Source organism: Octopus sinensis, linkage group LG29 (assembly GCF_006345805.1).
Source record: "Octopus sinensis linkage group LG29, ASM634580v1, whole genome shotgun sequence".
Lineage (NCBI taxonomy): Eukaryota > Metazoa > Mollusca > Cephalopoda > Octopoda > Octopodidae > Octopus > Octopus sinensis.
The window spans coordinates 7,173,498-7,186,744 of NC_043025.1; the positions used below are offsets into that span (position 1 = coordinate 7,173,498).

General features: G+C 41.6%; 1 protein-coding gene across 3 annotated transcripts in view; it reads left to right on the plus strand.

Moving 5' to 3' along the window:
• The window catches only part of LOC115225947 (protein polybromo-1), a 113,586-nt gene that overhangs the window by 81,221 nt on the left and 19,118 nt on the right, over window positions 1-13,247 (plus strand). The gene's annotated exons all lie outside the window — the stretch shown is intronic.

Genomic DNA, 13,247 nt, shown 5'->3' on the forward strand with positions numbered 1-13,247 from the left:
TGGTTGGTAAACAAACTACTTACCACACAGCCACTCCTACGTGGCTTTAGGTTCAATCCCACTGTATGATGGCATTGCAGGCAAGTGTTTTCTGGTCTAGCCCTGGGACATGAGTGGATTTGCTTGTTGGAAACTGAAAGAAATTCATTTTATATCTATGTACGTGTGTGTGTATCATCGTCATCGTCTAACGTCTGCTTTCCATGCTAGCATGGGTTGGACGGTTCGACCGAGGGCTGGCAAACCAGGAGGCTACACCAGGCTCCAATCTGATCTGGCAATGTTTCTACAGCTGGATGCCCTTCCTAACACCAACCACTTCAAGAGTGTACTCGGTGCTTATGCTAATGAGGGCCCATTGCTTCATCATCATCATCATCATCATTGTTCGACCGTGGTCGAGACAATGGAATTTACCATGCTACGCCAGACTTCACGGTCCATCATGGCATTACGGAGGTCCTGTTGCTGGATGCCTGTATCCCTGGAGATGACATCAGGGTAGGAGAGTATCGCCCGGCGTTGCTTAGGTTTGTAAGGGAAATAACTATATAAGCATTTTTAGAGAGTTATAGCCAAAAAATAGCAAAAAAATGCATTAAAAATGGGAAAAAAATGATGGTAAATTTTTTTTTAAATCGTTGACTCATCGTAGACATTTTTAGAGTTACTTCCCTTATATAATTGCGAAAAAAATGCATTAAAATGGAAAAAAATAATGGTAAATTTTTTTTTTAACCGTAGACTCATCGTAGATGCGCACAAATAACCAGATGGGCTCGATATGAATCACGACTATAAGATACCCGGTTTTGGTTAAACTGCACTGCAAAATGTGGGAGTAGTTAGGAATCTAAATCGTAGGAGACAGACACAACCTTACTTTTATATATAAAGATGATATTTCAGCAATGATATAATAAAATGGTGATGAAACAATTGTAGCATGATGCAGTAAAATGTGTTGTTTGATCCATTGTCATTTGTGAATAATTTTATATATACACTGTGTGGATATTTGTGGATTTTCAGATCCATTTTCTGGAATACAATTTATATTTGCTGTAAAATCATGTCTGATAGCCAGTACCTGTAGGTTGGCTTTCTAAAGTTTATACCCTAACTAGCAGTATCGCCCGGCATTGCTCAGGTTTGTAAGGGAAATAACTATAAAGCATTTTTAGAGAGTTATAGCCAAAAAATAGCAAAAACAATGGAAAAAAATTATGGTAAATTTTTTTTGATAGTTAAAAAAGGTGGAGTTGCGTCCCCTACACAGTTGTGGTTTGTGTTCCTGATTCTCGACCCCGTGTCGAATTTATCGACTTTTTTCAGAACTGGGGGAACTTTTCAAAATTTTCGCTGCGTTAGTTTTGAATTATGACATTGGGCTATGTGTGTGTCAAGTTTCATCAGAATCGGTTGAAAGCCGTGGTCAGGGTGAGGGTACACACAGACAGACATACAGAAACACACACAGACAAACTGCCGTTTATATAGAGAGAGATTGAATTGATGTATGTACAGTGTGTGTCCTTGTCTAGATATCATGTCCAAATTGCCCAGGCACATTTAAATCAAGCTGTTCGTTGTCACTGTTGAATCAGAGTTAGTAAATTGCAATGACACATGGACACTGACAAAGTAATTATCAAGCTGGCTAAATGGATGCTATTTAAGGATGCTATGAATGGCCCTAAATGTGAAATGGCAGCAACATATATGACAAATGAATGCCTGAATGGGAGACCTCTTGAAAGTTAGTGAGAAGATCAAGCAAAGATGGCTGTGGCTATCTGGTCACTGTGTGTACCACCCTGGACCGGAAGCAACCAAATTAGTCTTGAGGAACCTTGTCTTGAGACAGCATTCACCCGGGGTGGGTTGAGCTGGCTTCATTCATCCTCAACGCTACATCTCTCACAAACGCCGATCAGACCTGGCGATTTGAGGCTAATGACCGCGTGATCTCCAACCACTTCTTATTCCAGTGGGCAACGCCGTAGATATGGGGGCCTGGGTTTGGTTCCAGATCAGCCTTGACTGTCATCAGCCAGGTTTTTCGTTGTCCAGCACATCGCTTTCACCAACCCTGAAGGGGAGCTGGGGCAATTGCTTCGTAGGTTGGGTTCCAGATCAGCCTTGACTGTCATCAGCCAGGTTTTTCGTTGTCCACCACATCACTTTCGCCAACCCTGAAGGGGAGCTGGGGCAATTGCTTCGTAGGTTGGGTTCCAGATCAGCCTTGACTGTCATCAGCCAGGTTTTTCGTTGTCCAGCACATCGCTTTCACCAACCCTGAAGGGGAGCTGGGGCAATTGCTTCGTAGGTTGGGTTCCAGATCAGCCTTGACTGTCATCAGCCAGGTTTTTCGTTGTCCAGCACATCGCTTTCACCAACCCTGAAGGGGAGCTGGGGCAATTGCTTTGTAGGTTGGGTTCCAGATCAGCCTTGACTGTCATCAGCCAGGTTTTCGTTGTCCACCACATTGCTTTTGCCAATCCTGAAGGGGAGCTGGGGCAATTGCTTCGTAGGTTGGGTTCCAGATCAGCCTTGACTGTCATCAGCCAGGTTTTTCGTTGTCCACCACATCGCTTTCACCAACCCTGAAGGGGAGCTGGGGCAATTGCTTCGTAGGTTGGGTTCCAGATCAGCCTTGACTGTCATCAGCCAGGTTTTTCGTTGTCCAGCACATCGCTTTCACCAACCCTGAAGGGGAGCTGGGGCAATTGCTTTGTAGGTTGGGTTCCAGATCAGCCTTGACTGTCATCAGCCAGGTTTTCGTTGTCCACCACATTGCTTTTGCCAATCCTGAAGGGGAGCTGGGGCAATTGCTTTGTAGGTTGGGTTCCAGAACAGTCTTGACTGTCATCAGCCAGGTTTTCGTTGTCCACATTGCTTTCGCCAACCCTGAAGGGGAGCTGGGGCAATTGCTTTGTAGGTTGGGTTCCAGAACAGCCTTGACTGTCATCAGCCAGGTTTTCGTTGTCCACATTGCTTTCGCCAACCCTGAAGGGGAGCTGGGGCAATTGCTTTGTAGGTTGGGTTCCAGAACAGCCTTGACTGTCATCAGCCAGGTTTTCGTTGTCCACCACATTGCTTTCGCCAACCCTGAAGGGGAGCTGGGGCAATTGCTTTGTAGGTTGGGTTCCAGAACAGCCTTGACTGTCATCAGCCAGGTTTTCGTTGTCCACATTGCTTTTGCCAACCCTGAAGGGGAGCTGGGGCAATTGCTTTGTAGGTTGGGTTCCAGAACAGCCTTGACTGTCATCAGCCAGGTTTTCGTTGTCCACATCGCTTTCGCCAACCCTGAAGGGGAGCTGGGGCAATTGCTTTGTAGGTTGGGTTCCAGAACAGCCTTGACTGTCATCAGCCAGGTTTTTTCGTTGTCCACCACATCGCTTTCACCAACCCTGAAGGGGAGCTGGGGGCAATTGCTTCGTGGGTTGGGTTCCAGAATAGCCTTGACTGTCATCAGCCAGGTTTTCGTTGTCCACCACATCGCTTTTGCCAACCCTGAAGGAACCGACTTTATGGTGATGTAAGAAAAGGAGAACATCGTTACATATTGACAACTTGATTGCAGAGGCTGGCCTGGAATGTATCCAGGACCAAGAAGTGTGATGGGTGGACCCTGTTGCTGTGGCCACGGTTGGAATCAGGCCATAGTAAAATAATCACGCCATAGTCATGTCAGGGTCATATAAGGGATATTGTTTGCTTCCAGGTCCTCCGTTAAGACCGTGTCTGGCCATGGGGAAATATTGGAAAGAGGCGAAGGTCGGCAACAGGAAGTGCACCTGGTTGTAGAAAAAGTCTGTTGGACCCATGCAAGCATGGAAAAGTGGAAGTTAAATGATGATGATGCTGCTGTGTGTGCGTGTGTGTGTGTGTGTGTGTGTGTGTGTGTGTGTGTGTGTGTGTGCCTTTGTGTCTCCTTGTTGACATCATTCCAGTTCTTGTAAACAAATGCCATCATCGTACACGATACCTTTCAATCAAAAACACTCACACACAGATGTGTATGTACTACACCACGTATGCATGTATGTGTATTTTCCTACCTACCAACTATCTAGTTCACCCATCTTACATATGTGTGTGTGTCTTCTTTCTCCTCCCCCTCTCTCTCTCTCTCATATATATATATGTATGTATATATATATATATATATATATATATATAGCAATTAAGGACAACTACTTAATAGGAAAACTTAACAAGAAATTGTCAGGTAGAGGTAGCGTAAAAACCTCATACGAGAAAAAATTCGAAAATAATTATTTCTTATTGAACATATTAATTTATATATAGAGGGCATTATACATACATGCCAGGAGGCATTCTACATACACGCCATACGCTAAGAGGGACAATCAGTCATTTTGCATTCGGTGGGATTAGTAATATTTTTGGTAGAAATGACTGATTGTCCCTCTTAGCGTATGGCGTGTATGAGAATGCCTCCTGGCATGTATGTTAATGCCCTCTATATATAAATTATATATATATATATATATATATAAATATTATATAAAATTAGAGATAAAACCACTATTAGGCAAATCAAACAGTGAAAATCATAAGCCAATACATAAAATTAATTTTTAAAAATATATAAAAAATATAAAATATAAAATTCCAAATTAAAATATTTAAATCAAAGTTAAGATTTTAAAAAATTATTTAAATTAATAATTTAAACTTATAAATTTTAAATATATATATATATTTTATAGATTTTTCACTTAGCGGTTCGGCAAAAGAGACCGATAGAATAAGTACTGGGCTTACAAAAAGAATAAATCCCGGGGGTTGAGTTGCTCGACTAAAGGCGGTGCTCCAGCATGGCCGCAGTCAAATGACTGAAACAAGTAAAAGAGTATATATGTATATATAATAAACACACACACACACATAGTTTGTCTTTCTGTCCATTTGTCTATCTACCTATTGAATGCTCTCTGTCTCTCTCTGTCTGTCTGTCTCTCTCTCTCTCTTCTCTCTATATATATATATATATATATATATATATATACACACACACATACATAAATGTGTGTGTGTATATATGTATATATACAGTCTGCCAAAAATAAATGTATACACAATTCAGGAAAGAAAAAGAAAAATCTGTGTAAATATTTAACTTGTATAAGGGTAAAGACCCCCTTCGGTCATGAATGACCATGGGATTGCACCTAGAAAGTTACCCTCCTAGACACAAGTCCGGGCAAGGTTGTTTATGGAAGACCAGCAGTCGCCCATGTATACCAGCCTCCCCTCTCCGCGCCACCAGTGTTATCCAAGGGAAAGACAAAGGGGTCGATACAGCTTGGGGACCTGTGACGTCGCAACTCATTTCTACAGCTGAGTGAACTGGAGCAACGTGAAATAAAGTGCCTTGCTCAAGAACACAACACGCAGTCCGGTCTGGGATTCGAGCTCACAACCTCACGATCGTAAGCTCGACGCTTGTATAAGTAGTCCTATAGATATAGGTACTTCTTTTAATGTTTTATTATCAAACTGCGATATCACACTGAATTAAGATATACTCTTTACTCTTTACTCTTTTACTTGTTTCAGTCATTTTGACTGCGGCCATGCTGGAGCACCACCTTTTAGTACTTATTCTATCGGTCTCTTTTTGCCGAACCGCTAAGTGACGGGGGACCTAAACACACCAGCAATGCTAGGGGGACAAACACAGACACACAAACACACACATACATATATATATACATATATACGACAGGCTTCTTTCAGTTTCTGTCTACCAAATCCACTCACAAAGCATTGGTCGGCCCGGGGCTATAGCAGAAGACACTTGCCCAAGGTGCCACGCAGTGGGACTGAACCCGCAACCGTGTGGTTGGTTAGCAAGCTACTTACCACACAGCCACTCCAATATGTGTACAAATTTTTTTCCTTTCCTGAAGTGTTTGTACATTTGTTTGGCAGACTCTGTGTGTGTACATATATATAATTATCTATCTGCCTATCTTTTTATATAGACCTATCCTCTTTGTTTCTCTATCTACCTACCTACTTACCTATGTACTTAGCTAAGTATATGCCTGCCTGTTTCTCTCTCTTTTATCTGTCTACATGACTCTGTACTGGTCTCTGTCTGTCTGTCTCTCTCTTCTTGCTCTCATGCACACACACACACACACACCACACACACACACACACACGTTATGGGCTTGCACACAGTTTCTGTCTACCCTATGCATTCACAAGGCGTTAGTCGGCCCAAGGCTATAGTAGAAGACATTTGCCCAAGATGCCAGACAGTGGGACTAAACCCCAAATCACATGACTACCAAGCAAGCATTTTAATCTAAACCATACCCCTAAAAAAAAAAAGGCCCTAGCAGAATATAGTTTAGATCTGTAGACCCGTGACCCATGTGCTGAGCACATTTTCAATGTGCCACTCTGCTTATTAATATTCCTTTACTTTTTCATTTACTTGTTTCAGTCATTTGACTGCGGCCATGCTGGAGCACCGCCTTTAGTCGAGCAAATCGACCCCGGGACTTATTCTTTGTAAGCCTTGTACTTATTCTATCGGCCTCTTTCACAGCATGGCCGCAGTCAAATGACTGAAACAAGCAAAAGAGTAAAAGAGAGAGTAAAGAGTAGCATCTTTGAAATCTCGTGAATGTTAAAGGTGGTCCCTAAGGGGTCCCTAATCACACACACGCATACGCACGCACATCCAATATTTGTGGTCGTGCGATATTAAACGTCATTGTTGACGTCGTGCATGTTTCCAGGGTTGAATCTGTAACAGTACCTGTAATATACTGGGGTTAATATAATCAACTAAATCCCACTCCCACACACCCCCTTCTTTCCTTTCTTCCAACCTAACCAAGATGTAACACCATTTCATATTAACACCGTTTCATATTAACAACTCTGCAAACAATATTTTCTTTCATGCTAACACCCCTGCCCCCTCTCTCTCTCAAACCCCTATTTCCTTTTTGGAACGGGGTTTGATTTTTTTTTCCCTTTCTTTTTACCTTTTTTTTGTTTTTTTGGTTTTATTTAAAAAGTTTTTTTCCCCCCCCGTTTAATTTTCCAATTTGCTAATTATAATAATGATTGTTTCATGATGATGCTGTTGGTGGTGGTGGTGATGATGATGATTGTGGTGGTGGTGGTGGTGGTGGTGGTGGTCATGATGGTGACGGTGGTGGTGGTGGTTGCTGTAATCACTGGTGATGGTGATGATGATGTTATTGCTGTTTGAGTTTTTCCTCCCCCTCCCCTCTAGATCAGTAGCTGCTATGGCCCAGCTGTTCCCAGCCATGACCATCCTGTCTTGTCTTTCATTTTAGAAGAGGTGGGAGTGTGTTGTTTGAGCAGAGACAATAAGATAGTACGATTTTAGGGAGATTTTGGCTGCTATTTCTAGCTATTTGAACGAACCACTTGGAGGTCTCTTCACTACTTCATGACTGCGATGGTGATGATGACGATGATGATAAATTGGTAAAGAAAATATTTAGCTGATGGTGGTCATAGCTGGAGAGGAGCAAGAGATGTAGGAATATGGGTTTTGGTTAAAGCAGTTGTAGTTCTGCTGTGTACGTACTACCAAACCACGTTGGGGAATGTTAAGCCAATGAGTGACTGACAACCTATCCAGGTGGTGGTTTGTCTCTCATGACAGATGTCTTTCTTTCTGCCCTATATTTCACATAACCTCAAATTACACTTATCTGTGTTCAATGAGCAAATATTTACCACCAGGGTATCTGGGAAATATTAACCTGTGAGAGACTGGTGACCTATCCCAGGGAAGATGTATTTCTCATCACAGTGTCTCTGTGCAGGGGAGCACACTACATTCCACATAATGTCTGTGTTCAATTAGCAAATATTTACCACCAGGGTATCTGGGGAATATTAACCTGTGAGAGACTGGTGACCTATCCCAGGGAAGATGTATTTCTCATCACAGTGTCTCTGTGCAGGGGAGCACACTATATTCCACATAACCTCAGTTTACACTCTTGGCTGTGATGAGATAATAGGTACCGCTGGATTATGTGAGAGAAAGTTAACTTTGAGTAGACTGGTGTCCTATCCTGGAGCAGTGATTTAATCTCGTATTTGGTGTTCATGTCAAGCATTGTAGGTGGGGGGGGGTGATATGAGCTATGCCTATTGTGGATTGTCAGGCTTAGTATGGCTCTGCGTGTGTGTGTGTGTTTGTGTGATGCTCAGAGAGGTGGTCATGGCTAGCACTTTGGTTTGAGGTGGTGGTGGTGAAGGGTTTTTGAAGTTTTTTGCCGCCTCAGAAATTGATTTTTGGTCATCCTGGTACCCTGGCACATTTGCGCGTGCTTTTAATTATTGCTTCACCTGCAGATCCACGCTTAACTAACAGATTATTATTATTATTATTATTGTTTCTGGTAGGATTTATGTGGATAGTGGCATCCACAAGCTTTCAATCTCCTTCAATCATTTGTCACAATCTTTACTCACAGTTCCCAATGCACCAATTATTACAGGCAAAACCTTTATAATTCTCATACCCCACTTATTATTAAATATTAATATTATTGTTGTTGTTGTTGTTAAGGTGGTGAGCTGGCAGAATCATTAGCACACCAGGTAAAATGCTCATCTGCATTTTGTCCATTTTTGTGGTCCGAGTTCAAATTCCGCCGAGGTTGACTTCGCCTGCCATCCTTTCAGGGTCAATAAATTAAATACCAGTAAAAAAACTGGGGTCTGTGGAATTGACTAGCCCCCTCCCCCAAAATTTCAGGCCTTGCGCCTTTAGTATAAAAGATTATTATTATTATTATTATTATTGAGTGAGAGAGCAGTGCATGCCATCAAAGTGACACTGGGGTAAAATCTACAAAGCCCAATATACCCCATCATGACTACCCGTCTGATAAGGGTACACCAGGCACATGACCTTGCAGGTGGGGCCCAGTTAGAATTTTCTTCAGGTCGAGTAGCCCATCCTGCTCAAAAGGTCCCTGAATAAGGGTTGCCTTAGGATGTTGAACGAAACACCTATGTTTCCAGAGGTGAATTATTCAAACCCCAAAGAATCCCTCTCAACACATGGCTATGATGCTCCCCCACTACTTCTGCTCGTGATCAGAGATGCACATATCGTCAGCCACTAAGGGACATGCTCAACTGGTTACAGTCAAGCAAATGACAAGCAAATCTGTGGTATTGAGCAGAATATTTGCTGTAGCCCATCTTTTATACCAAGACAAAACAAAACAATGTACTTATTATTATTATTATTATTATTATTATTATTATTAAGTTGGCAGAACTGTCAGCACATGGGACAAAATGTCTAACGAACATTTCATGTGTTGACATTCTGAGTTCCAGTATCACCAAAGCCGACTTTGCCTTTTATCGTTTCGGGGTCGATAAAATAAGTACCAGTTGAACACTAAGGGTCAATATAATAGACTTACTCTCTCCCCCAAACTGTGCCTAAATTTGAAACCATTATTATTATTATTATTATTATTATTATTATTTATTATTATTAGGTGGTGAGGTGGCAGAATCGTTAGCACACCGGGCAAAATGCTTCACAGCATTTCATCTGCTCTTAGGTTCTGGGTTCAAATTCTGCTAAGGTCAACTTTGCCTTTCATCCTTTTGGGGTCAATGAAATAAGTACCAGTTACACATTGGGGTTGATGTGATCGACTAGCCCCCTACCTCCAAAATTTCAGCCCTTGTGCCTATAGTAGAAAGGATTATTATTATTACTAAAAAATTGGAAAGCTGGCAGGAACATTACCTCATAGTTCTTTACATTCCAAGTTCAAATCCTGCTAAAGTCGACTTGACCGTTTGTCCTTTCAGAATAGATAAAACAGAAAACAGATGATTATTGGGGGTCAGTGTAATTGACTGGCCCCTTCTCTGCAAAATTTCAAGCCTATAGTAAAAAAGTGATATTATGATTTCTAATGGGTTTTTTTCTCTGGTACACAGGAGAATCATATGTCCCATGATTCTCAGCTATTTCACAAGCAATCTTACCCCAAGAATTCTTCCGCCCTTCCTCTGCCTTGACAGCTTTATTAGCATAATGCACATTTATAAATTTTTCGTTATTTTTCTCAACACAGCAATTAATTCTGTTATTGTCGTAGTTGTTGTTGTTGCTGTTATCAGCGTCATTATATTTTTTCGTTATGTTAGACACAATGTCTAATTATTATTATTATTATTATTACTACTACTTCTGCTATTATTATTATTATTATTATTATTATTATTAAGGTGGTAAGCTGGTAGAATCGTTAGCACGCTGGATGAAATGCTTAGCAGTATCTCACTCATCGCTACCTTCTGAGTTCAAATTCCACCAAGGTCGACTTTACCTTTCTTCTTTTTGAGAGTTGATAAATTAAGTACCAGCCCAGTACAGGGGTTGATGTGATCGACTGTCCCCCTCCCCTCAAATTCCAGGCTTTGTGCCTATAGTAGAATGGTTTACTATTATTATTTTTAATAAGGTGGTGAGCTGGCAGAATCGTTAGCTTAGCAGGCAAAATGCTTTATGGTGTTTTGTCCATCTTTACATTCTGAGTTCAAATTTTGTTGGGGTTGACTTTGCCTTTTCATCCTTTCGGGATTGATAAAAGCTCTGGGGTCAATATATTTGATTATTCCTATTGTTCGAATTGCAGGCCTTGTAACTGTAAGAGAAAGAGTTCAAATTCGACCGAGGTCGACTTTGCCTTTCATCCTTCCAGGGTTGATAAATCAAATACCAGTTGCATATTGGGGGTCAATCTAATTGACTGACCACCTCCAACAAAATTTCAGGCCTTGTTCCTATAGTAGAAAGGATTTTATTATCATTGTTAGCACGCTGGGCGAAATGCTTATCTGCATTTTGTCTGCCACCAAGGTCGACTTTGCCTTTCATCCTTTCGGGATCGATAAATTAAGTACCAGTGGAACACTGGGGTCGATGTAATCAACTTATCCTCTCTCCCAAAATTTCAGGCCTTGTGCCTACAGTAGAAAGAATTATTATTATTATTATTATTATTATTATTGTTGAGTGAGAGAGCAGTGCATGCCATCAAAGTGACACTGGGGTAAAATATACGAAGCCCAGTATACCCATCATGACTACCCGTCTGATAAGGGTACACCAGGCACATGCATCACAACCATGTGTGCACGACATGGTGATCTCATATCAAGATAAACAGCGCATGACCTTGCAGGTGGGGCCCAGTTAGAATTTTGTTCTGGTCAAGTAGCCCATCCAGCTCAAAAGGTCCCTGAATAAGGATGTTGAACAAAACACCCATGTTTCCAAAGGTGAATCATTCAAACCTCAAAGAATCCCTCTCAACACATGGCTATGATGCTCCCCCACTACTTCTGCTCGTGATCAGAGATGCACATCTCGTCAGCCACTAAGGGACATGCTCAACTGGTTATGGTCAAACAACTGACAAACAAATCTGTGGTATTGAGCAGATTATTAGCTGTAGCCCATCTTTTATACCAAGACAAAACAATTTACATGATAACACTTCCAATCTGTTCAGATCAGAAGCCATGAGAGCCACTGCCTGGAACTGCATCAGAGCATTAGCAAATCTGTGGTATTGAGCAGAATATTTGCTGTAGGCCATCTTTTACACCAAGACAAAACAATGTACATGATAACACTTCCTATCAGTTAAGATCAGAAGCCATGAGAGCCACTGTCTGGTAATGCATCAGGGCATTAGCAAATCTGTGGTATTGAGCAGAATATTTGCTGTAGCCCATCTTTTATACCAAGACAAAACAATGTACATGATAACACTTCCAATCAGTTAAGACCAGAAGCCATGAGAGCCACTGCCTGGAACTGCATCAGATCATTAGCAAATCTGTGCTATTGAGCAGAATATTTGCTGTAGGCCATCTTTTACACCAAGACAAAACAGTGTACATGATAACACTTCCTATCAGTTAAGATCAGAAGCCATGAGAGCCACTGTCTGGTACTGCATCAGGGCATTAGCAAATCTGTGGTATTGAGCAGAATATTTGCTGTAGCCCATCTTTTATACCAAGACAAAACAATGTACATGATAACACTTCCAATCAGTTAAGACCAGAAGCCATGAGAGCCACTGCCTGGAACTGCATCAGAGCATTAGCAAATCTGTGGTATTGAGCAGAATATTTGCTGTAGCCCATCTTTTATACCAAGACAAAACAATTTACATGATAACACTTCCAATCAGTTAAGATCAGAAGCCATGAGAGCCACTGCCTGGTACTGCATCAGGGCATTAGCAAATCTGTGGTATTGAGCAGAATATTTGCTGTAGGCCATCTTTTATACCAAGACCAAACAATGTACATGAGAACACTTCCAATCAGTTAAGACCAGAAGTCATGAGAGTCACTGCCTGGTACTGCATCAGGGCATTTATCATTATTGTTATTATTAAGCGACCATGTAACCATCATGCAATTAAGATATTCTTGGCCTGATGATTAGGTAAATTGAGGACCGTTCATTGAGTAAATGCTACTTCAGAGGATCATCTAGCTAAGAAACATGTGTAGGTTGGATTTTACCCTCTCGCCTCCTTCAGTTTGGATAAATATTTGCTACATAATATTTAAGTAAGCAGGAGTGGCTGTGTGGTAAGTAGCTTGCTTACCAACCACATGGTTCTGGGTTCAGTCCCACTGCGTGGCATCTTGGGCAAGTGTCTTCTACTATAGCCTCGGGCCGACCAAAGCCTTGTGAGTGGATTTGGTAGACAGAAAATGAAAGAAGCCCGTCGTATATATGTATACATATATATATATGTATGTATGTGTTTGTCCCCCTAGCATTGCTTGACAACCGATTCTGGTGTGTTTATGTCCCTGTCACTTAGCAGTTCGGCAAATGAGACCTATAGAATAAGTACTGGGCTTACAAAGAATAAGTCCCAGGGTCGATTTGCTCGACTAAAGGCGGTGCTCCAGCATGGCCGCAGTCAAATGACTGAAACAAGTAAAAGAGTAATAATAAATCTCTGAATGAGATGTAAACAGTAAGCGCTCGACAACGTAAAGTATACTAGCCATCTCAATATGGCTAACCACTAAGGGTGGGTGTTACTGTAGCTTTTAGCCCCAGGAGATCATCGTCTCCAGCTGGCTTTAGGCACGCTTTCTTTGCTCTTATGATATTTGCAAAGGGAGGTCATCCC